Raw genomic sequence first — 25,187 nt, forward strand, 5'->3', positions numbered from 1 at the left:
TACAGTGAAAAGTTCTATGCAAAACATTTTCCTCGGAGTGTTTTGTCAATTTTCTGGCCAGTAATATTTTTTGGATTTCTTTTGTCATTCAGCAATTGACATCCAATCGTATATGGTGCAATGAGTGCTGCATACTGGCAACCTCACTTCAACCTGAGCAAAGGGACCTTCTTGCTGGCAGAGAACCTAAATATGGTGGATCTTTGCTGGGCTGCAGATATGTTATCTACAATTTCTCTTGGTACGGACACAAGTTCTTTTTGTTTTTGAATTAGTTATCCGATAGGTGCAGAGAAAGCTATGCCTTCCCTACCAATTATAAAGTTTCTGTATTCAGTTTGGGCAATCTTATCCAGTTTGTATGGACGCATCACATACTACCCATATCTTAGCTCAAATTGACTATCTTGTTATACTACAAGGCTGGTAGAGAAATTGGAAATAAATTGATTTGATGTGTAATATCCTTTTGGAATGGGAATTGTGTCCTGCCTATCTTGATTGGACCAATAAGGGTACACCAGGGTCACCAGAGAGAAATCAGTATCACACTCAAATACAGGAGGGAAGAACCTAATGAAACAGTGAACTCATCTAGTTTCCTAATGTCCTTTTAAGGAAGGAAATATGCCATACTTACCTGGTCTGGCCTGCATGTAACTCGACCCCACGTCAGTGCCCTTGACTCTCAACTGCCCTCTGAAATGGCCTATCAAACCACATGATTTCGAGGGCAATTAGGGATGAGAAACAAATGCTCTTGTCAGCGACACCTACAGCCCATGAGTTAACCTACTGTTAGACTTTTAAATTAAACTAAATTACGTAAAAAGAAAAGCAAGATCTCATTGTCTTGACTGAAGGGCCTCAAGCATACTGGTGTATGTTGCAGGATCCCCTCTATAGGGCCACCCAGGTATGGACAAGAACGTGGATAAGAGGCAGCCAGGTAGAGTAACCCATGGACCTGTGACTGGAGCTACAGGAATTACAGCATGTTGTTGGAGCATTGTAGAATACAGTAAAGTTGAGGATAAATTAAAAATGAACCAATTTTCATGTATCACTAATCAGTTCAAAGAATATTTTCCAATAATTAAATTTGTCCTTAGTTTTAGTAACTAATCTTAGTTTCCTGATGTGTTGGAGGTGTGGTAGTGGTTGTTTGCTGAGATATGTGCCAAGGTAGAAAGATGTTCCATTTTCCAACCTTAACATTCTTCGTTTGTAATTCTGCCCCACGCCCACCAAGGAAAAGTTCCAAATTATTGAGGATTCTGGAGAACAGAAGTAAAGTAATGCAACTAATGTATTTTCCTTTAGGCTTTAAAAATTCTCTCTCTAGATATAAATCAAATAAACCACGGGAGCATGTATCAATTTCTTGTTCAGACTTTAAAATTTGTAACTGCAGTCCAGTCAAGTTGCAATTTGTCTTCCAAAGCAATTCTCATCTATTGAAAAGTACAGCTTATTTCAAGATTCCATTCTACTTTAAGGTTAATTTTCTTTGTATCATCTTCATATCATTAGGCTCAAATACGTTTTGGATCTTTGAAATTTTGTAATTGGTTTAGAAATGTTTTTGTTGTTCATGAAGTATGCAACAACTCGGCAGTTTCTGTTCCTATTATTTTCAGATTTAGTCAAAGCAGTAAAGCACTGTCAATGTTGCTTAGTGATGCCAGCAGCGCGGGTTCAATTCCCATATCGGCTGAGGTTATTTGTGAAGGCTCGCCTTCTCGACCTTGCCTGAGCTGTGGTGACCCTCGGGTCAAACACCACAGCCATCTGGGACTATGGAAACTTTAGCTTTGCTGCATGTAATGGGGATATTGTGCAAGTGTATAATACTTGGATCCTATATCCTAACTCTGATGGTTTGATTTGGAATACTTAATGATTTGTTGTGCAAGGAGCACCTCGTGCAAATTTGTTACAGGTTCCTCTTCTTGCATATTATTTAAAGTAGTGGGTAGTATTCAGAGATGCCCAATTCAGGATATTACTATTAATCAATTAAATTAGGAGTTAATTGCTTCCAAATGTATATGGCTTCTAAAACTGTACATAGCATATGTACATGTGTGTGTGCATGCACAATGCATTGTAAACTGCAGAAATGTGTGGGTGGCTGATATCACCAGGCTGTTGCAACTTTAATAGGTGTTAGATAAGGTGGAAGATGGAACATTTTGCTATTTACAGCAGTATTCAAATTGTTAAATTTTATGATTGAGTTGACTGCAGAAACTTGAAGAGGACCGGCTTGTAGAAATACCTGTGCTAAAAGGTACAAGAAGTGGTTTGTGTGAATAACTCTTAAGCTACTAACAGAAATGAAATTAGATTGACTTTTTAAAAAAGTGGCCCTGGTCCTCTTTTAAATTGATTCACTGAAATGGAATTGCAGCAAGAGTCTGTCATGTGAAAGGGCATATACGGTAAAAAATAAAAATTAATGCAATGTACTTAAACATCTTTTAAAGATAAAATGTGAAAACATTGACATAATAGTGATTAACTTAATAAATTGTTCTGCAAAAATGGTTTATTTTCCCCTCTTTAAATAAATGTTCTGAATGTTTTAATAGTTTGTGTGTGAATTTTGATGGATATATCACTGGAACTGGGAAGCTAATAATGTCATTTACATGTTGGAATTGTATGTTTGTCACTTGTAAGTCCATATAAATCTGACAAAAGCGGATGTGCGTTTTGGCTGGCAATTTTATTTTTATGTCTAGTTCGTAGAATATAATTGTGGCTCAGGTATAACTCAATTTCTTACTTCCGGTTGAAACTATCCAAATTGTGCATGTGCAGACTTTATAGTAAGAGTTGCTTTGTGAATTAATTTAGCTGATTGATGCAACCAACCACTTTCCAGTTGAAATGTATGTTGGTTGTCTTGCTTCAGATGGAAGCCAAGTGAGGAAAACAAAAATTTAAAACTGATAGTAAACAAATTGCTGTTGTACTTTATTCCTTATTATAATTCATGGCATATTATACGTTTTTTCATTATTACATTTATGTTTCAATTTTGAATTCGTACTTGCTTTGGAAACAATCAAAACTGGTTCCAAGAAAGGAGATTATTGTGCTCAAAAGATTTGTCTTGAAGATTGGGGTTTTGTTTTGGAGCAGGAAGGGTATACATATGTTAGGTCCTTTTGGTGTTTCAGTCTTCATACATACTATAATATTTAATTGTGATATATCTTCACATATCCCCTTCCAATTGTTTTTGGTATTCATCCACAAGAAGCATCAAACAGTTATATTTGTTTGTGTTAGTATTGTTTATTATGTGACACAGTTCGTAATCCCCGTGAAATCTGGGGAATCACCAAGACAGTTCCCATCCAGTTCTTGAGGTCACTAAATATGGAAAGCCGTTGAAGCGGCTATATAACCAATTACTTGAATACTTGCTTTCATTTTCATTCACAGTGAAAGTACTGGCAATAAAATCTGAACTTAATGAGAGCTATTAATCATAGAAATCGTAGAAACCCTACAGTACAGAAACAGGCCATTCGGCCCATCAAGTCTGCACCGACCACAATCCCACCCAGGCCCTACTCCCATATCCCTACACATTTACCCGCTAATTCCTCTAACCTACGCATCTCAGGACACCAAGGGGCAATTTTGGCATGGCCATTCAACCTAACCCACACATCTTTGGACTGTGGGAGGAAACCAGAGCACCTGGAGGAAACCCACGCAGACACGAGGAGAATGTGCCAACTCCACACAGACAGTGACCCAAGCCGGGAATCAAACCCAGGTCCCTGGAGCTGTGAAGTAGCAGTGCTAACCACTGTGCTACTGTGCTGCCCCATTACATATTTAAAATTCTATACCAGTTGACTTAGTACATTCGTTAACAGTATTGGTGAATTTTGTAAGTTCTACTTTGTTCACGCATTTTTATAGTTTGGCACATTTTGATATCTATTCAATGTAGATGAATGTGTAACAGAAGAAAAGTGGCTAAATCCTGAGGAAATATTTAGAAATGTATGCTGACATGGATGTGTATTAGGCTTGTTTTTCTAGTATTTAGAGAAAAATATCAGCCATGATTTAATGGTGGAGCAGACTTGATGGACCGAGTGGCCTAATTCTGCTCCTATGTCTTATGGTCTTATTTGAAATTGAATCTGAGTTTCTGCGAGCAATGAATTAGCAAGTTTGGGATCTGAATCTAAATGTCCATTTTAATTAGGGTGACGCAAACAAGAACTCAACTCTGGGCAGGGGAATTAAGGTCAAATCAATTTGCTACTGTCTGGAAATGCTGCTTCTGAGGAAAGTAAAGAAGTTTGGGGGTGGTGGGGTTGTGGAATAACAAGTAGATGAAGTAATGGGCACCTAACAAAAATAACATCCTCAATGATGGTAAGTGCTGGGTGGATGATACACCTTGGCCTCCTCCTGAGGTTCTCATCATCACAAATGCCAGTCTGCAGCTAATTAAATTCATGCTACATGATATCAAGAACCAGCTAATACAGCAAAGGCTATGGGCCCTCAGAAAACATGACTGAAATACTGATCACTTATGCTCCAGAACTAGCTGTTGCTTGCCAAGCTTTTCCAGTACAACTGCAACACTGGCATTTACCTGGCAATGTTGAAAATTTCCCAGCTATGTGCTGTCCACAAAAGCAGGACAAATCCAATCTGGCCAATTACTGCCCCATCATCAGCAAAGTGATGGAAGATGTCATTGACCATGCTATCAGGTGGCACCTAAACAGCAGCAGCTTGTTCCCTGATGCTCAGTTTGCGTTCTGTCAGGGCCACTTGGCTCCAGACCTCATTTCAGCCTTGGTCCCAAAAAAAGAGTTGAACTCCAGAGGTGAGTTGACAGTGACTGCTCTCACCATCTTGTTTGCGCCACCCTAATTAAAATGGACATTTAGATTCAGCTCCCAAACTTGCGAATTCATTGCTCGCAGAAACTCAGATTCAAGGAGCCCAACACAACTGGAGTGAATAGAAATTGGGGGGGCAAACTCTCCACTGGTCAGGGTCATACCTATCGGAAAGGAAGATTGTTGTAGTTGTTGGAGATAAATCATCGCAGCCCCTGTACAATGCTGCAGGAGTCCCTTGGGTTAGTGTCCTGCGTTCAACCGTTTTCTGGTTCATCAATGACCTTCCTGCCATCATAAGATCAGAAGTGGGAGTTCACTGATGATTGCACAGTGTTTAGTCCCATTTCTCACTCTTCAAATACCGCAGCAGTTCATGCTTGCATGCATTACGACCTCGACAACACTGAGACGTGGGCTGATAATTGGTAAGTAATACTTGCATCATACTAGTGCCAGGCGATGACTCTTTCCAGTAAGAGGGAATATGACCATATTCCCGTGACGTTCAACAGCTTTACCATCACTTCCCCATCATCAACATCTGGAAGTTGCTATTGACCAGAAACTGTTGCAAGTTTCCAACCAAGCCACACATCATCCTGACTTAGAACTATATTGCCATTCCTTTGCTGCTGCTGGGCAGAATCTTGGAACTCACTTTCTAACAACTTCGTGTGTATCTGAACCAGTTAGTAGACTGCAATGGTTGGCAAAGACAGCTCACCACCATCTTCTAAAAGCATCAAATGCTGGCTTTGTCAGCGATGCTCAAAACCCATAACAGAATAAAGAAGAGTAGTTCAGAGGCTGGGAATTTGGTGGTGAGTAGCTCACAAACCTGACTCCCTCCTGTCCACTGTCGACACCACAGGCAGAAATCCGGAGTGTGATGGACTTTCCTGGCTACAACATGAGCAGCTGCACACTGTCCAGGACAAAATGGCTTGCATGACCAGGACCCCTTTGACCATCAAGCATTCACTCCCTCCACCACTGGTGACAATTCTTCCACCATCTTTGGGCCAAAATCTGGAATCCCCTCCCTGACAGCACAGTGGATGTACCTACAACAAATGTAGGTCTTGCCAACAATGCACACATCCTGTGAATGCATAAAAAAATAACTTGGAGAAATCATTGCAAATTAAGGTTTAATATTGTTTGAAATTTTGTGTTGACCAATATTTGAAAAAATGCAGCTTCCTTGTCGCAGTGGATAATAAAGTGCCATGAGGCAACCCCACCATAAAATGGAATGTATTTTAGGATACAATTATTAAAATGTTGCAGTTTGACTTTCTGTTCTTATGTTGCCACAAAGTACCAAATATAACTTTGATCTTTTGAGGAATGGGCAGAGTACAGTTCTGTGTTTCCTATACAAAGGATGTTAACATTTTGAAATGATCTTCAAGATTTTTTGCTTTTATCTTTAGGATCCAGTTGCCCAAATGCTGTCTTGAATGTTTTGGAGATGGGCACAAGAAGGGAAAATCAAATAAAGAATTGTGCAGCATATAAACACTGGCCTTTTCTGTGCTGTTAGTACTTGCTGTGATAATTGAGTACCATTTTGTATGGGAGAGTGCAGGAAGAGACAAGAGGGAGATGGGGGGTTTGGGCTACCAGATTCTACTGAAAGATCTTGCAGTCTTAAATCATAACCTCTCAAAGTGTTTGATATTGGTGTGTTATTTGATGAAACATTGGGAGAGGACATTTTGTGCTTTCAAAACTAGTATGTCAGGTCTGCATTGTCCAATACTAGTTGAACATAGAGTGGATTAGCAGAGATTGAGGATTGTGACTGCAAAGGCAACAGTTTGGCTTGTGGTGAAATAATTTTGCCCCTGATACTTCAGTTGCATAAGCAGTTTGTTGAATTTAACAGATTTTTTAAAAATGGTTTTATCCTTTGCCACTTTCTATGGTTCTTGATGTCTGCACTGATTCGAACAGTCCATATTTTATTTTTAATTAGAAGAAATGGCATCTAAGTTTTGTAAAAACCACCTTCACTGCTGTAAAGTAGTTGGTGATAAGATAGTTGTGATAAGGCGGTAATTGCTATAATTGTGATTGATCATTTTGAGAATGAATGGAGTAGACTTGTAGTAGACTTGTAGCAAACTGTGCGGTGTTTTTTAAGCCACTGCTTTTGCTAGCATGAAAATGAATTGATTATTGAGATTCAACCAACAGCATAACTGGCGATTACTGCCTGTGCTCTATAAATACTGCTTTGTTGCTGAAATCTATTATAACTGCAGCAAAGGATGCACCACGTCTTCAAATTTAGCATCTTTGCCCTTTTCTTGATAGCTTCAGGTCTGTTTGTTATGAAACCTTTAGAACAATTTAGTTTGTGATTGTATTGCATTTTGAAGATTAGTTGGTAAATCTATCTGCTAGATATAGAAAAGCTTCAATGGATAATACTGGACTTGGGTGTGTTGCTGCATGTAAATTGATTTTGTTGACTGCAGTGAAAGTCTTTGTAGTTTGACTTGGTTGTTGCTATTGGTTCTTTTTATTATTTAGGTGTTCATGATATTCATTTTATCAGTGGTTTGAAAGTAGAAAAGAAAATTTTAGTCAGGCCATTAGTTGTGAAATTCATGAAGTCACATTGCGATTATGGTTTTAAAAAAAGGTCTTTGGTGCTTATCTTTGGTTAACATTTTCTCTACTGTGTGAATTGGGAATTTTTAAACGGTTTTAATGCAATTCTGAAATTTCCTCCTTGAATTCTTCTGTCTCTCCAGTCCCTTTTCCTTTTATGAATTAACCTCTTTAATATCCACCTCTTCATCTCAACTTTTGGCCACCCCATATGATATCCCATCTGTGTCTGATTTTGTCTGATGTGAAGGGGATGTTTTTTCTAAGTTAAAGGTGCTATATTTATGTAAGTTGATTTGTTGTAATATTTTTAAATGATCTGTTCTAGATGTAATCCACGTGTCCAGGTACAATCTCTCAAACTGAAAGAGTCCAAAGATGTACGGGTTAGGTTGATTGGACATGCTAAAATTGCCCTTAGTGTCCTGAGATGCGTAGGTTAGAGGGATTAGTGGGTAAATATGTAGGGATATGGGGGTAGGGCCTGGGTGGGATTGTGGCCTCTCTCTGTGCTGTAGGGTTTCTATGATTTCAATGAAAGGGTACTTATCTTCTGTAATTAAACGTGATAAATGGAGATGGAGACAGGAGAGGTATTGGAGGATTGTGGATGTGGTTCCTATTTTCAAGAAGGGGAATAGGGATAGCCCAGGAAATTACCGACCGGTGAGTCTAACCTCACTGGTTGGTGAGTTGATGGAGAAGATCCTGAGGGACAGGATTTATGAGCATTTAGAGAGGTTGAGTATGCTCAAGAATACTCAGCACGGCTTTGTCAAAGGCAGATCATGCCTTACGAGCCTGGTGGAGTTCTTTGGAAATGTGACTAAACACATTGACGAAGGGAAAGCGGTAGATGTGGTTTATATGGATTTTAGCAAGGCGTTCGATAAGGTCCCCCATGCAAGGCTTCTAGAAAAAGTGAGAGGGCATGGGATCCAAGGTGCTGCTGCCCTGTGGATCCAGAACTGGCTTGGCCAAAGGAGGTAGAGAGTGGGTATAGATGGGTCTTTTTCGAAATGGAGGTCGGTCACCAGTGGCGTGCCCCAGGGATCTGTTCTGGGACCCTTGCTGTTTGTCATTTTCATAAATGACCTGGATGAGGAAGTGGAAGTGGAGGGATGGGTTGGTAAGTTTGCCGATGACACGAAGGTTGGTGGGGTTGTAGATAGTCTGGAGGGATGTCAGAAGTTACAGGGGGACATGGACATAGGATGCAAGACTGGGCGGAGAAGTGGCAGATGGACTTCAACCCAGATAAATGCGTAGTGGTCCATTTTGGCAGGTCAAATGGGATGAAGGAGTACAATATGAAGGGAAAGACTCTTAGTACTGTAGAGGATCAGAAGGACCTTGGGGTCCGGGTCCATAGGACTCTAAAATCGGCCCCGCAGGTGGAGGAGGTGGTTAAGAAGGCATATGGTGTGCTGGCCTTTATCAGTCGAGGGATTGAGTTTAGGAGTCCGGGGATAATGATGCAGCTATATAAGACCCTCGTCAGACCCCACTTGGAGTACTGTACTCAGTTCTGGTCGCCTCATTACAGGAAGGATGTGGAAATGATTGAAAGGGTGCCGAGGAGATTTACAAGGATGTTGCCTGGATTGAGTGGCATGCCTTATGAGGATAGTTTGAGGGAGCTCGGTCTTTTCTCCTTGGAGAGACGTAGGATGAGAGGAGATGTTGAGAGGCATAGATCGGGTGGACTCTCAGAGGCTTTTTCCCAGGGTGGAAATGGCTGCTACGAGAGGACAGAGGTTTAAGGTGCTGGGGGGGGTAGGTACAGGGGAAATGTTAGGGCAAAGTTTTTCACACAGAGGGTGGTGGGCGAGTGGAATCGGCTGCCGTCAGTGGTGGTGGAGGCAAACTCAATAGGGTCTTTTAAGAGACTCCTGGATGAGTACATGGGACTTAATAGGATGGAGGGTTATAGGTAGGCCTAAAAGGTAGGGATATGTTCGGCACAACTTGTGGGGCCCAAGGGCCTGTTTCATGCTGTAGTTTTTCTATGTTTCTAAATCTCTTGATATACAGTAAAACTGTGATTAAAATCAAATCTGTTGAGCCCTATTGTTTTGAAGGATAAGAAATAAATGTAAATTTCAGTAGTGAAGTGCTGTGCAATTTTGGCTGCAATGTCATTTAATAAAATTCAGTGAGATCATATTGACAAACACATCTTTTTAAAACCCTACAGTGGTTGTTAACAAAAGGTGAAACATCTTGCTCAGCGATATGGTGCAATAAAACATAATGGGTCAGATTTGTTTGGATCCAACTTCACCTCCCAATAAAGTAATTTATTCAGGTTGCCTTTTTCAAATCATATTTGCACTCAACTCTACACTTTATATGTCCAGAGATTTTTGCTCCTTCCTGTTTGCTGTGCTTATGCTTTACTTGCCACAGCTGCATGTTTTGTGACGTTAGCCACGTGTGAAAGGAATACAGCTTGTGTCTGTAGAGTGTCAGTAGTTCCACTTATAATTTGGTAAATCGCATCCATTACCCAAATCAAATGATGGAGCATGTATATTTTGCTTGGTTTGACTGGATAATTGTACAGGGGAATGTAGTGTGACCTGTAGTAATAACCAGGTGAGATTATTGTGGCCTATTGTGTGCAGTGGCTGTGGTATTCTTGCTATTCACACATTAATGTCCTAATTGCATTGTACATGGAAGGAAAATTGAAACTTTTAGGTGATCCACCCACCTGTTATTGGTGTGAATGTATTTGTTTGTAATACGTTCAGCGAATTAGATTGCAAATGTTGATTCAAAATGTTGATTTGGGCAAGGGTGAAGACCTTAAGTTCCAGATCCACTTCCATTACAATGGAAACTGAACAAAGAAGAGCAGTGTAATTAATATCTGCCAAACCTCCTTTTTCTATACAGTGTGCCTAAAGCAGTATTTCATGTGCCATATTTCGCCTTTTTAAAGTCCACCAGTGTCTTAATTGTGATGATCTGTTTCCAGAGTGTGGAAGATGAAGAGGTGACTTTTACTTAACTAGATAAAATGAATGAAGACATGATTGTTAAGGAACAGGAAATAGATCAGTTTTTAGACCTAGGGCAGTGCAACTCTTTTAACAGGTTGAGAGAAGATTTGTGTGAGGGTGCTCTTAGTCCTATAACTGACTTTTCCCCCAGTTTGAAGTTTAATTGTCATGTGAGAAATTACTTGGTGTGAATTGCTTACCTTTGTGATTGTGTTGACAAAATGAAGGATGAAACATTGATGCATCTGCATTTTTTAGCATTTTAGACTGAAGCATTAAAATTGCACCAAGCTAGGAAGAAAATATAACTTTCTAGTTTGATATTATGCACGATATTGCATGCCATCTGTTGGCATTCTGTCATGTTATAATTGGCCCTAAAGCTGGAAGTTCAGTGCAGTATATGACAATACTATATTCAGATGTAGCCTTTAAGGTCTTCATCATTATCATTTGTCTTTATAGGCACTTTACAAACACTGCGTTAAAAATATATATAGCTGTAAAATATGCCTATGTATTTTGAAATTGAGGAAAACTTGGGATAAGATTGTCAAGATTGAAATGCAGTTGTGATCTGAACTTTTAGCTGTCAGTTTGATAAACCGTTGCAAAACAGATGTCAGAAAAATGTTTAAATAAAGGAACTTTTGTGAAATGGTTCTATTACTTTTAGACCTTGTGTGGTTGTATTAGGGCCCTTTTTTATTTTATAATTTTATAGTTCAAACTGTCCAACATCCTAAACCAAGATGAAAAGTAGATACAGTATAGGTGAACTTCCCTCCTATTGGATAAAAGCTAATTGTCACAATGCAACTACATTAGAATGCACGTGAAGTTTCCCAACTTGGCTTTACCGTGGCAAAATCATTGCAGGTTGCTTATTGGTGAATTCAATGAGAAATTTTTAAAAAATCAACGACTATGCTTGTTTTAAGTCTTAGGTGATCTCTTGCTTGTTCAGTACTCACAACAGCCAAGAGCTGTTAGGATATCCAATTTTGATGTCACCAGACAAGTGCAAAAATAAATCTTTCCTGTAGATTTCTTTATTTTCTGTATGCATCTAATCACTTTGTCTATGGCTCCTCCCAAGTACCAGAGCATTGCTCTATGTTTTTACACTAAGGACAGCACAAGAAAATCAGATGTTTTGTTAAACTACCTCCTAATGTAAAATTGCACAATGGCTCACACAAGAATGAGATCCAGCACAAACATTATGGAGACTGTTTCTGTCGCAACTGCAGCTATACATGATTCTGCATTTTCTTTCTAGGGTTCTGAGCCTCTGAATAACTACTAAAATGTCTGGTGATTTTTGCTGATGCTCTTAATTTAAATAATAAAAAAATTGTACTGTTTATATTTGAGTTGGGCCTGCATTGAAAAAATTGGGTTCTGGTTGAAAATCGTCTCTTTATTTTTACAGTCAGTTGTGTGTAAATAGTTAATTGGTTGTAATTAAGATATGGCCATGTCATTGTTTGTCTTTTTTTAAAGAGAATGATGATAGCACAGGAAGAATTAATTGTCTAATTTCAGGACTGGCGATAATGGTATTTAGTATATAATGAACAGGAGGAAGCCTCCTTCACATTGCAATGCTTCACTGGGACTGTTGCAAATTGCTCAAGAAGCATGATGGCTGTTAAGACTGAATTATAACACACGATATTGGTGGTAAAATGCCATTCAAGCTAGCAACCTTTTTGTTATAAATAACTAGTTTGAGATTATGTAAGATTAACTAGCTTGACATTTCAAAGAGACTTAAAGCAGTTGTGAAATTAAAATGGCAGGGACTATTTTTTATTTTGAAATAGTGGTATTAAATGCATTGCTTTATATGGAATGTTATAAATTTAGATTCAGGCTGTGAGTTACAAAACATTTGCACACTTTTATATATTGCTTCATGCTAAACAACTTTGAACTGTCAACAAGTGGGTATTTTTCCATAGAAAAATTGAAAGGGTATGTGGCATAACAGTTGATACTCAATTGCACTTTGTGTAATGTACGTCACTTAGAGGCTGGTTTGCAAAGTTTATGGCTATACCTGTTAAAAGATTTATGCTTCAAGTTATTACTGTAATCTAATGTGTGACTTTAGTATAGTATAACATTTGGTGCATTATATTCAGTGATGAACAGTCAAACAGATGCATTTGGAAACAAGATGGGTTAGTGTAATTTGGCTTTGAATGTATGGCAAAAAAACTTTTTAGCCTCCTTATTTAGAATCCCTACAGTACAGAAGGAGGCCATTCGGCCCATCGGGTCTGCACCAGCCACAATCCCACCCAGGCCTGTTTCCCGTAACCCCACATATTTACCTTGCTAATCCCCCGACAATCAACCTAACCTGCACATCTTTGGACTGTGGGAAGAAACCGGACCACCTGGAGGAAACCCACGCAGACCCAGGGAGAAAGTGCAGACTCCACAGACAGTGATCCAAGGCTGGAATTGAACCTGATTCCCTGGTGCTGTGAGGCAGCAGTGCTAACCACTGTGCTGTTAAAATGTTAAAATTTCACTGATCAATTGGACATCAGAAATCTTTCAACCTCTCGAACTTATTACTACACTAGGTATAGTTTACCAAAATGAATTAGAATTATTTTGAGGATCCATCTATGAATAGCATAAGCCAGGCTTTCTCTAGGTAATCTTTCAAATATTTGTATAAAAGATGCCAAGGTAATAGTGTCCAAAAGGCAGATGCAGAGATTCAATATTATGGTTTCAATTACGTGAATTAATTAGATAAATTTCAGTTCTAAATGATTACACTATCACCAGCGGCGAATTCCTGACTCCCTTTTAAGCAAAAGAATATGCTGAAAATAATCTTGCCTGGGAACAATGATTCCTGTTTAAAAGAATGTAGCAGAACTACAGTGGCTTCTGTTACGTAAATCACCTGCCTCAGGTTTAGTGAACCTGTTTTTCCACAAATGTATTCACTTCTCAAGAATGCAAAATAAACGTTGAAATGGTTTGTGACCTGAAGACTGAATAGTGTGTTTTATCTGTGGCTGGTAACTGCAGTATACTAACTGAGGAAGTGCTGCACTGCCACGATATTTTGGATGTGACATCAAACTGTCTTCAAGTAAAAGACCCATGTCATTATCTAAAGATGTGAGTGGACTGGGGTGAACACAGTAAGAGCTTTAACAACACCAGGTTAAAGCCCCAACAGGTTTATTTGGTAGCAAATACCATTAGCTTTCGGAGCGCTGCTCCTTCGTCAGATGGAGTGGAAATTGGATTCCACTCCATCTGACGAAGGAGCAGCGCTGGGTTCAATTCCCAGCTCGGGTCACTGTCTGTGTGGAGTTTGCACATTCTCCTCGTGTCTGCGTGGGTTTCCTCCGGGTGCTCCGGTTTCCTCCCACAGTCCAAAGATGTGCGGGTTAGGTTGATTGGCCATGCTAAAGTTGCCCCTTAGTGATCTGAGACGCATAGGTTAGAGGGATTAGTGGGTAAAATATGTAGGGATATGGGGGTAGGGCCTGGGGGGATTGTGGTCGGTGCAGACTCGATGGGCCAGATGGCCTCTTTCTGCACTGTAGGGTTCTATGGTATTTGCTACCAAATAAACCTGTTGGACTTAAACCTGGTGTTGTTAAAACTCTTACTGTGATTATCTAAAGATGTGGAGATGCCGGCGTTGGACTGGGGTAAACACAGTAAGAAGTTTAACAACACCAGGTTAAAGTCCAACAGGTTTATTTGGTAGCAAAAGCCACACAAGCTTTCGGAGCTCCAAGCCCCTTCTTCAGGTGAGTGGGAATTCTGTTCACAAACAGAGCATATAAAGACACAAACTCAATTTACATGAATAATGGTTGGAATGCGAATACTTACAACTTATCAAGTCTTTAAGAAACAAAACAACGTGAGTACATTATCTAAAGAACCAGGCATGATCAACCAGTCAATCGATCAACAGAGATTATCAGATCATTTTCATTTCTGTTTGTGTTCATATTGGCTGCCCAGTTTTCTAAATTACTTTAAAAAATACCCATTGGTTCTTGAGTGCTCTGGATCATGAAAGGTACTATACTAATGAAAGTTTGATCTTTTGTTGGAAAGATTGAAGCCCATGGGATTAAAGTGGTCGTTCCTGCTTGGTTATGTAATTAACTAAGGAACAGAAAGCAGAAAATGACAGTGAACAATAGTTTTCAGATTCAAGAGAAATGTCCAGTGGTGTTCCCCAAGGGTTGGGTTGGGAATCACTCTTTTTGAGATAGCGTGATTTGCACTTGAGTATACGGGACAAACATATGATCGATTTAATGCAGAGAAGAGTAAAATCACTCATTTTGAGAGCAAGAATCAAGAGGCAATATAATTTTAAAGTACAAAGAACAAAGAAAATTACAGCACAGGAACAGGTCCTTTAGCCCTCCAAGCCTGCACCGACCATGCTGTCCGACTGAACTAAAACCCCCTACTCTTCCGGGGACCATAATCCCTCTATTCCCAGCCTATTCAGGTATTGTCAAGACGCCTCTTAAAAGTCACTACCGTATCCGCTTCCACTACCTCCCCAGGCAACGAGTTCCAGGCACTCTCCACTCAGTGTAAAAAATCTGCCTTGTACATCTCCTTTAAACCTTGTCCCTTGCACCATAAACCTGTGCCCCCTAGTAATTGACTCTTCCAAACTGGGAAAAAGCTTCTGATTATCCACTCTCTCCATGCCTCTCATAATCTTGTAGACTTCTATCAGGTCGCCTCTCTACCTCTGTCGTTCCAGTGAGAACAAACCAAGTTTCTCCAACCTCTCCTCATGACTAATGCCCTCCATACCAGGCAACATCCTGATAAATCTTTTCTGTACCCTCTCCAAAGCCTCCACATCCTTCTGGTAGTGTGGCGACCAGAATTGAACACTATATTCCAAGTGCAGCCTTGTTAAGGTTCTATAAAGCTGCAAACATGACTTGCCAATTTTTGAACTCAATACCCCGGCCGATGAAGGCAAGCATGCCGTATGCCTTCTTGACTACCTTCTCCACCTGCATTGCCGCTTTCAGTGGTCTGCGTACCTGTACACCCAGATCCCTTTGCCTATCAATACTCCTAAGGGTTCTGCCATTTACTGTATATTTCCTATCTGTATTAGACCTTCCAAAATGCATTACCTCACATTTGTCCGGAGGTATCAGGATAGGTAGGTTTGGGGGTGGAAGGATTATAAAGTCAAGGCTTATTACAGGTGCTCAAAATCATAAAGTGTTTGAAAGAGTAGATAAGGGGAAACTGTTTCCAGGGGTGATTGACAAGAGGTGATGTTTATGCAACCATTATAATCCAGAATGCACAGTCTTGAAAAGGTGTTGGCAGCAGTTTTGGTAGTAACTTTTGAAAATGGAATTGGAATAAATAATTGAAAAATTTGCATGTCTATGGGGAAAGAGCAGGATATGGGGCTGATCATTTAGGACAGATGAGAAATTACTTAACTCCAAGCATGGTGAATCTATGCACTATGCTATGCTAAATTGAGCTTTACAGCTCATGAAGATTTCGGGCTCAATTTTCCTGTGCTGGATGAACTTTTTTAAAAAGTGTGTATCCACCCATATTTTGGGAGGGAAAAATCTATTTGGGTTACACCACTCCAGAGATCCCTGCTGAATATGCATGTTCCTGGAAGTTTAATGAGGACTGAACCAAATTTTTAAAGAAATGTTGTGTGAGCAAAAAATGAAGGCAATCGTTCTGAAATTTGTACCCCGAAATTAACACAGCAGTGTCCAAAAGATGGAAGTAGAGTGTGATAGGTTACATCAGTTTGATTTTAAGTTAATAGATTTAGAAATATTTTCTCTGGATTTGGGAATATGTTGTATTTTAATGCCAATGTGAATCTGCACAGATTTAAAACATCACAGGCTGCTGACATAAATACGGTTTTGTATGTCAATGAGCTAGCTATCCTTATTGTTCACCAGCTGGGAGACGAGCAATTTGTAATCCCATTTCTGAGAGTCTAACAAGAGGACTGCACTTTCCATGAGGATAATTCTATTCCTATGAGTCCAGAAAGTGTTGTCTGCAAAAAAAAAGGGGCTGCACGGTGGCACACTGGTTTGCACTGCTGCCTCACAGCGCCAGGGACCTGGGTTCGATTCCTGGCTTGGGTCTCTGTCTGTGTGGAGTTTGCACATTCTCCCCATGTTTGCGTGGGTTTCCTTTGGGTGCTCTGGTTTCTTCCTGCAGTCCAAAGATGTGAGGGTTAGCTAGATTGGCTATGCTAAATTGCTCCTTCGTGTCAGAGTGACTAGCTAGGGTAAATGCATGGGGTTATGGGGATAGGGCCTGGGTGCGATTGTGGTCGGTGCAGACCCGATGAGGCCGAATGGCCTCCTTCTACACTGCATGATTCTATATACCCCTGCAAGAGGGGGCTTCATCTGTTTGATTGACAGACCCAGTGATTAACTCCTGAATAAGAACGGAGTTGAAGATTCACCCTCCCACTTGCTGGGAACAAACAAAATGTGTAGTCACTCTGATTTTAATCAGCAGGCTGTGTTGCAGACCTGAAGCTGGAAGTTTTTATAGTTGCAATTTTTATTTGTTCGTGAGGTGTGGACATTACTGGCAAGACCAGCGTTGATTGCCTGTCTCTAATTGCCCTTGATAAGGTGGTGGTAAGTAACTGCAGTGTTGGTATTCAGAGGGTGTTATAGATACTGGGGCGCTGTATCCTTTGGCTGGGAAGTCTCGAGCTAGGACCCAGTCTTAAATGGCAGTTTGTTATTTTGAGCCTGAGATGAGAAATTTATTCGCTCAAGGGTTTTTTGGATCTTCAGAATTTTCTACTTGAGGGTGTGGATGCTCACACGTTGCATCTATATAGGACAAAGGTCGATGGATATATATTCTAATAATGCTGTCATACTTGGTAGTTAATTAAATTGAGATTTTAAAAAAGTCATTGATCAAGATCATGGAAAGGTAATAGATCCTTGGCTGCAAATGCAGATTCCAAATTACCTGATAGGGTAGGCGTAACTAAATTGACATCACAAGCAGCATTTTTAAAAGTGGCGTCAGTATCATTGTGTGTGGTGGGCAAAAAAATTAACTTTTAAAATGTTAATAGGGTCTAGAATGTATATAAACTGCAGGATTAATGGTGTCTCGCTGGGAACATACATCCAACAACTGTACTGCCGAGATTGTCTGAGTACTTGAAAACAAAATGCATTTTTAATTTTGTTTACTTTTGACAACGATAAGAATCTCTCGAGTTCTATATATTATGTAGTAATTTTACAAAGGATGCTCATAGTTTAACAAACTTTTTAAACCAATCCTGTTTTTTCAGAATCAATTTGTTTACCTTGAACTGTATCTTCCCATCTTGTTAACCTATTTATGCCCCCATGCAATCTTCGACAATCCTCCATTCTCTAGCCCTGCTTCATCTGAACTCTTAACTCCTCTTGTAGCCTGCCACATTTCATCGATCATTTTATTGAGCATAAAATCTCTGCACGCCCTAGTCCAATTATCAGCTACCTTCTAACTTTTCATTTGAATGCTACAGGAAATACCATATGTATTTAAATTTGTCCTGACTTTTATTTACTTTAGTGGTATTGGACAATTGGGTGTAAGAAATGTTGCACTAACACTTAAACATATCGAATGGTGCAATTTAGATTATGGATTTTTGACCTTCCAAATTTAGGTTATCTGGAGAGAGCATTTTCCGTGACTTCATATAAAGGAGGTCAGTTGTCTGTTTCTTCTGCAAACGTTTTGAGATGAATTAGCATCACAGAACAACAAAATCACAGAAGGATGTTGCTGTAATAAAACAGTGGCTTAACTGCTATTTTTCTCAAAATGTAGCAATATTAATGTCATCACTAGGATTATTGAGCTTAATGTTGGACAATGAAGGTGAAACTTGGGTATTCATATGTTCCATTATAATGTTTTTATTGTCAGAGTTACATTGTTTAAATGGTTGATATGGAATGAAAAATTAGTGTAAACCTATCACTTGCTCTTAATTGTGTCAGCAAGACTGAATATCCTGAGGTGGAAACGTTGTGTTATGCTCTAGTCTGTTTCTATTCAAATCATAAGCTAATATATTTTCATATCAATGTGCAGGAACTGGCTGTCTTATTTGAATTTTGATTACTGCAGCAATGTGTACTCCAAGCTGCTGCAGACATGTTCAGCTGGACATTTAGAATCTTCCCATGCTGCTTCATTCTGTTTGCAGGCTCAATAAAAGTAAGAGTAGTTGCACTTAAATTGAGAATTATTTGGCACAATGGCTTCCTTTCTTGTGCAAATGCTCAGTTAAGTTAAAAGATTTCAGAAACTCTGTGATAATTGGGTTTACTCCAACATCTATAATATGGATATTGCAGTCATGCTCTTTGTCTAAGTATTGAAAGTGTCAGCTTTGTTTGTGACAGATATGGTTTAGATATAATTTTTGCTGATTGTGCCCTAAAGGGCACTATGGAATGTGTTCCTAGTTGGCCCACTCTTCTAAAGCTGTTAATTTAGGAGTTGGAGATGCTCTGGATCTAAGCAAACATAATTTATGCTGCGCATGCAAATTCAGCTTTAGCATGAGTATCATTAGTCATGTGTTTTATTTTGTATCTGAGAAGTTACTGAATTACAAGTTATATAAAACTAATGCTACTCCTAAAACTACTTGCCTTTGTTACTATCCATCTGTTTTTAAGCAAACCAGTTCCATTGTATTCTGCTCATAGTCTTTACCACTTTCTGAACCATCGAAGGTCTTGGGGAAGCTTGTGGCATTTTCAATAAGTTAAATACAATAACAAGAGTTTCTGTTATATGAAATGTAAGATATTGGACATATAAAGGCTTGGTTGTGTGTTAGGCATATTGGCTGGTTCTTGTGTTCAAGATACTACATGATTGCAAGCTGTAGGAGTGAGAGTTCACATATAACAGTGATCCAGTGCTGAATAAAAGAAAAAAAAAGTAAAACGACAAGATTCAGGATTTTTTTATTTGTGTCCATGCATAGAAGACTTGGGTTACTGGCTCAAATATACCACCTGGTGCTGCTATGTTTCTCCAGCATGTCCTAAATGTGGCTCTGTGCTTTTCATAGTACTGATGCAGTTTTCACTCTAGTTAATTCACTCCTTATCAACAAAGTAGAATTCTGTAGGTCATGTTGTACTAGTTGTGATTTAAAGGACTACAGAGCCAGCATGTGTAACTTGTTGCTCACATATGCACTTCAGATACGTGTATGTCATGATTTGGTTTGCACAGTTAAGGTGTTGTAAAAAAATGTAAAAACATAGAAATTGCTGTAAAAAGGGACGTGCAATCAAAACTTTTCATCTTGCATTTTTTGGACCGGTTCAGAAGAATACCAAATCTAAACGGAATTGCAGTTTATACTGCATGAGAAGAAGGTGCTGAATGATTGGCAAGAGGACTTTGATTGGTATTAGAGAATGCACCAGGAGCAGTTAACCATCAAGTGTTTGTTTAAATTAAAACCTGGCAGGTTTACTCATTTGTGTGATAGACAGAATTTCTTTTGGCTTGACGCAGCATCCTGTTTGTGGAGAATACAACTCCTGTTGCTACTGCATAGTAAAAGTATGAAACAGCTAACTTCACCTGTTGCTCAAACTTTTGAGGTGCCTGACCCTTCCAGTGTAATTGGAGGCAGATTGGGCCAAAATTGGCAGCCTTCGGCCCATTTGTGAGTTTGAGTACTGACTTTTGATTTATTATTGTCACATGTATTATACAGTGAAAAGTATTGTTTCTTGCATGCTAAACAGACAAAACATACTGTACATTGGGTAGGAAAGGAAAGTGCAGAATGTAGTATTACAGTACTAGCTAGGATGTAGAGAAAGATCAACTTAATGCAAGGTAGGTCCATTCAAAAGTCTGATGGTAGCAGGGAAGAAGCTGTTTTTGAGTCGATTGGTACGTGTCCTCAGACTTTTGTATCTTTTTCCCAATGGAAGAAAGTGGAAGAGAGTATGTCTGGGGTGCATGGAGTCCTTGATTATGCTGGCTGCTTTTCCGAGGCAGCGGGAAGTGTAGACAGTGTCAATGGATGGGAGGCTGGTTTGAGTGATGGACTGGGCTTTGTTCACGACCCTTTGCACTTACTTGTGGTCTTGGACAGAGCAGGAGCCATACCAAGCTGTGATACAACCAGAAAGAATGCTTTCTATGGTGCATCTGTAGAAATTGGTAAGAGTTGTAGAAGACGTGCCAAATTTCCTGTAACTGTACAGGAACAGACTACAGACAGGTACTGGAACAGGTACAGACTGTAGTTAACCCCCCCTTCCTCGGAAAACTCAGAACATAGTGTCCAACATTTAATTCTGTGATTAGACAATACTTGCTAAACAATCCTGATTGTGCTAATAGTTACACTGACAGTTGAGTTAAGAAGTTACATTTATTTGCACCTAGGACCCTGTCCTTTGCGAACAGTGGGCACTCGTGCGTGTCTTTTTCAATTAAGCAAACTTTTGGGGTACAGCCATTCCCTGGTTCATTCCCCATGGCATTGCCTTGAGCAATCGTATTCAACTCGCCAGGTTTAAATTTGAAGAAAAGCTTGATAGTTAACTGTCCCTGGGCATTCTTAATGGCAACACCTCTACAAATCCGTCTACTGGCCAACCAGTCAACATTCTGTTCTCATGCAGTATGAATTATTGTTCCCTTAAGATTTGGTATTCTTGCGCATTTTTCCTGATAAGTGCAAGATTAAAAGCTTCGATAGCTTCTCAGCAGTACTGAGTTCTGCACCACCAAGTGACTAAATCTAGAAATCTATCTCTGTTTCAAGTTAAGTGTGGTTCACCCAAGATGATTATTCTATTGCTTCATAATCATCTTGATCACCTCTCTCCTCTAGTCAATTCGAAAATGTAAGTGAACATGAATGCAAAATCTGAGCAAGTTGTACTCTTTCCCTTTTCTTTACCGTAAAGATTTTGAATTAATAAAACCTCATTTGAAATTCAACTTTTTAATACTTTTAAAACAGGAGCAAATATCACGTCATGGTATAATCTCACATTTTCTCTCCACATTTTGCTTTCCCCTAAAATTTGCTAATAAACCTATTTCAATTCAGGTGTTTATTTTGAAACAGTAAGAAGTTAGTTTTCTTGGCATATGTAAATATCTTGGAGTCCATTTTATGACCTCGATGGTATGTTTTCTTTCAAGTTCAACTTTGAAATTTTCTTCAACCATAGAGGTTGATTCGTCAAATGAACATTTGATAGTGAATTCAGCTGAGGTGGATTTCCTTTGCATTCATCCATGCAGGACATTACATACAAATAATAATAGTATAGTAATATAAGGTAAATCAACAATCCTGTACTCTTAGTGGGAAAACCACATTTTAAAGGAGTTTGAAGTCAAAATTCGGCTACAGCTTAACTCCACTTATTTAATGACCAGTACTCCCTGAAGTAGCTCCCCCCTGCAATAGTGGATGTTGCCTAAACACTCAGGTTTGTTGCATACCTGAGTGTTCGTGTATATTCTGATCAATATGAATCAATAAGTCAAAACGATGACTTCATTAGAAAAATTGAATAACTATTGGTAATTATATTAAGCTGCATGGTTCACAGTGCTGAGATTTGGCATCTATCAAGCATTAGGTTGAAAGGTTCACATTAATGTCATTTTGAATCCTGTTAATTACATCCAGCATTGTATGATTAGACACTTGGTTTTAATTGTAGCCCTTTCCCTGTTTATGGATCAATACAACTGTCAAATTTCCTGAAGAATAATTAGATCATGACAAAAATGCCCAACTTAGTTTTTGTGTGCTACATTATGTACACATGAATTGAAATATGTTCTTTTAAAAATAAAAGTCCTCTCATACACTCATTAAATATGAGCACGCATGTACTATTTTACTTCTGCTCCCATTCTCAAATAACTATAATAGTCCTTTTAGCTGAAGTAAGACTGTTGTTTTTAAAAATAACTGGGGGAGGGTACTATTATTTTAACTAACAGCACAAATGAACACAAACCTGACCTATTATAATCAAAGTTATAAGTGAAATTTTGTTCCAAAGCACATTAATGTGGCATGAGTTTTATTTAAATACCCATTGTCACCAGAAACTTTTAAAATAAGATGTATTAAAATGACAGAATATGATCTTGCTGTTGTTTCCCAACTGTGAACTCACTCCTTTACCTTTGTGTGTACTTGGTTAGTCATGAGCTGAGTTAGTCGGTGCTCAATAGCAAGTTAAAATCCTGTGACCTCCTGGTGTATGCAAGCTGGAATTCATTAACATGGGAGAAACGGTGAAAGCAGAGCTTCCCAAACTGGCAGTTCCACCAGCGTCGAATGGGGAAAAGTATTTGTATTTTTTATAAAGAAAACAAATATAGAAACTAAATAAACAGCAGGGGAGGTTGGTTGAACAGAACATTGCTGTTCTGACAGAATAGCCAATGTTTATTGGCAAAATGTGGGCTGTAGTTTGAGTATAGGGAACAGAATGGTTACAACAGAGGAGGCCATTCGGTCCACTATGCCATGTGTGCTCTCCAAGAGCAAGTCTCATGCCACAGAACATAAACAAGAACACAGTGCTTCCCTATAGTCCTGCAAACCTTTTCTCTTTAAATGTTTATTAAATTCCCCTTTGAAAACCATAATTTCTGCCTCCACATGCTCAGATAATGCATTCCCGAGCCTGACCATTCAGTGCCCAAAAACCATTTTTCCTCGAGTCAATTTGGTTCTTTTGCCAATCATAAATCAATATCCTTTTCATCCTTCTGCCATGTGGAACAGTTTCTAGTGACTTAGTCTAGACCCCTCATGATTTTGAAAATAATCACCATTGACAATGTAGCATTCCTTTCGTTGTCTTTCTTTTCCTGAAGTCTAAAACTACCCTCCTCACAGTTCACAATACTTCCAAGTTTTGTGCCATCTGCAATGATCCACGCGCACTGCTCTCTCTCATTCACGAGGGTGTATGCATAGATTCATTGACTAGCAATAGATTTGGAATGTGTATCTGAACAGAAGTGCAGCAGTATGGATCTCATTTAGTTCCAATTAGAGATGCATACTATACAAGTCCTGCGAGACTATTTGTGTATGGTAATTAAATCTGCATCAAGTATTAAAATAACTCTTACTCCCACTTGCACCTCATTATGAAATCCCTTCTCTCCTGTGGATTACATTCTTTTATTCTCATGAGAATTCCCTCTGAATAGTGACTGGAGGACAATATGCCACTGTGTAAGATGTTTCTGCTCAAGTGGATTAATTTAACTAAGGGAATGATCCTGTAGTCTCTTATTGTAGGAAGATGAGTTGTATTGAATTATATGTTTCTGAAAATATTGAGTTAAAATTTGAATGAGGAAAGTATCTAGTAAATAGTTAGTTGTATTTTTTGACATGTTCACTAGTTATAAAAATATTCATTTTTCTAAAAAAATTAGGATTTAAGGCATGTGTGATGAGTGATATTGGGATTGTTATACTAACCATTAAGAATTTGACTATATTTGAAAGAAAAATAAAGGTGGCTTGGAATCGGTCTAAAAACAGGCTAGTTTAATTAATGCTGGTGTTGGGAAGTAGGTCTATCACATCTCTCTCCCACACCTTCCACCACCCCATATTCTTTCATTTGGTGTTGAAATTGGAGCTGAAGATGCTCCATGCGTTCTGTACCTTTGTCTTTCCACTTGGTGAATGTTGTGGGTTTGGGAAGTCCTGCCAAATACATCTTTGGGGGTGAACCTCCCAAACAAGTACCTGCTTCCATGAACACTTCATGTCTCATTTAATTGCATTTTCACTTTTAAACACCTGAGTTTTCTCTCATCTTTCGTATGTTGCGGAGAAAATAGTCTCTGGTGATCTTCACCCGTTTTATTGTAATTGGTCACATGAACATTGATTGGAATTCTAAAGGCAGTTGAGTTTGGAAATAATAATTGGATGAGCATGGTAAATGAGTAGGACAGCTGCTGAATATTTTCCAAAAATCTGCACAGTTCCTTTAGATACTGTAATTGAGCAAGTTGCTCATGTCTCAGCACAAAATTATTAAAGAAGGGCACTTTCCATTGGTTTGTTCATGTGTTGCCAAAATGGGAAATGTAAAATAAGGCTAGAAATGTAAAATAAGGCTAGAAATGTAAAATAAGGCTAGAAACGTGATCTGTGTGGAATATAATGGATGGGTTGAGGAAGTAATAAAAGACAGTAAAGTTAAATATGACCTGAAATGGTGGAGGATGCAGGGGTAAGGGGAATTACAAAATTAATGGTAGAGGAGAGGGTGCAAGTGAATGAAGGCGGTAATTTAGATCAGAGAGTAGAGGGAGAGGGTGTTCGCGACTCATCAAAGCGGGTCCAGATAAAAGCTGGAATAAGGACACTTTGCCTGAATGCACGAAGCATTCGGAACAAGGTAAATGAGTTGATGGTGCAAATCAGCACGAGTGGGTACGATCTAGTGGCCATTACAGAAACGTGGCTGAAAGGTGACCAGGACTGGGAGATGAATATCCAGGGGTATCAGGCGTTTAGGAAGAATAGACAGGAAGGAAA

The 25,187-nt window shown here is 39.1% G+C and overlaps 1 protein-coding gene across 4 annotated transcripts in view; it reads left to right on the plus strand.

Annotated features, from left to right (window-relative positions):
• The window catches only part of gnas (GNAS complex locus), a 374,151-nt gene that overhangs the window by 155,557 nt on the left and 193,407 nt on the right, over positions 1–25,187 (plus strand). The gene's annotated exons all lie outside the window — the stretch shown is intronic.

Source organism: Mustelus asterias, chromosome 20, assembly GCF_964213995.1.
Source record: "Mustelus asterias chromosome 20, sMusAst1.hap1.1, whole genome shotgun sequence".
Classification (NCBI taxonomy): Eukaryota; Metazoa; Chordata; class Chondrichthyes; order Carcharhiniformes; family Triakidae; genus Mustelus; species Mustelus asterias.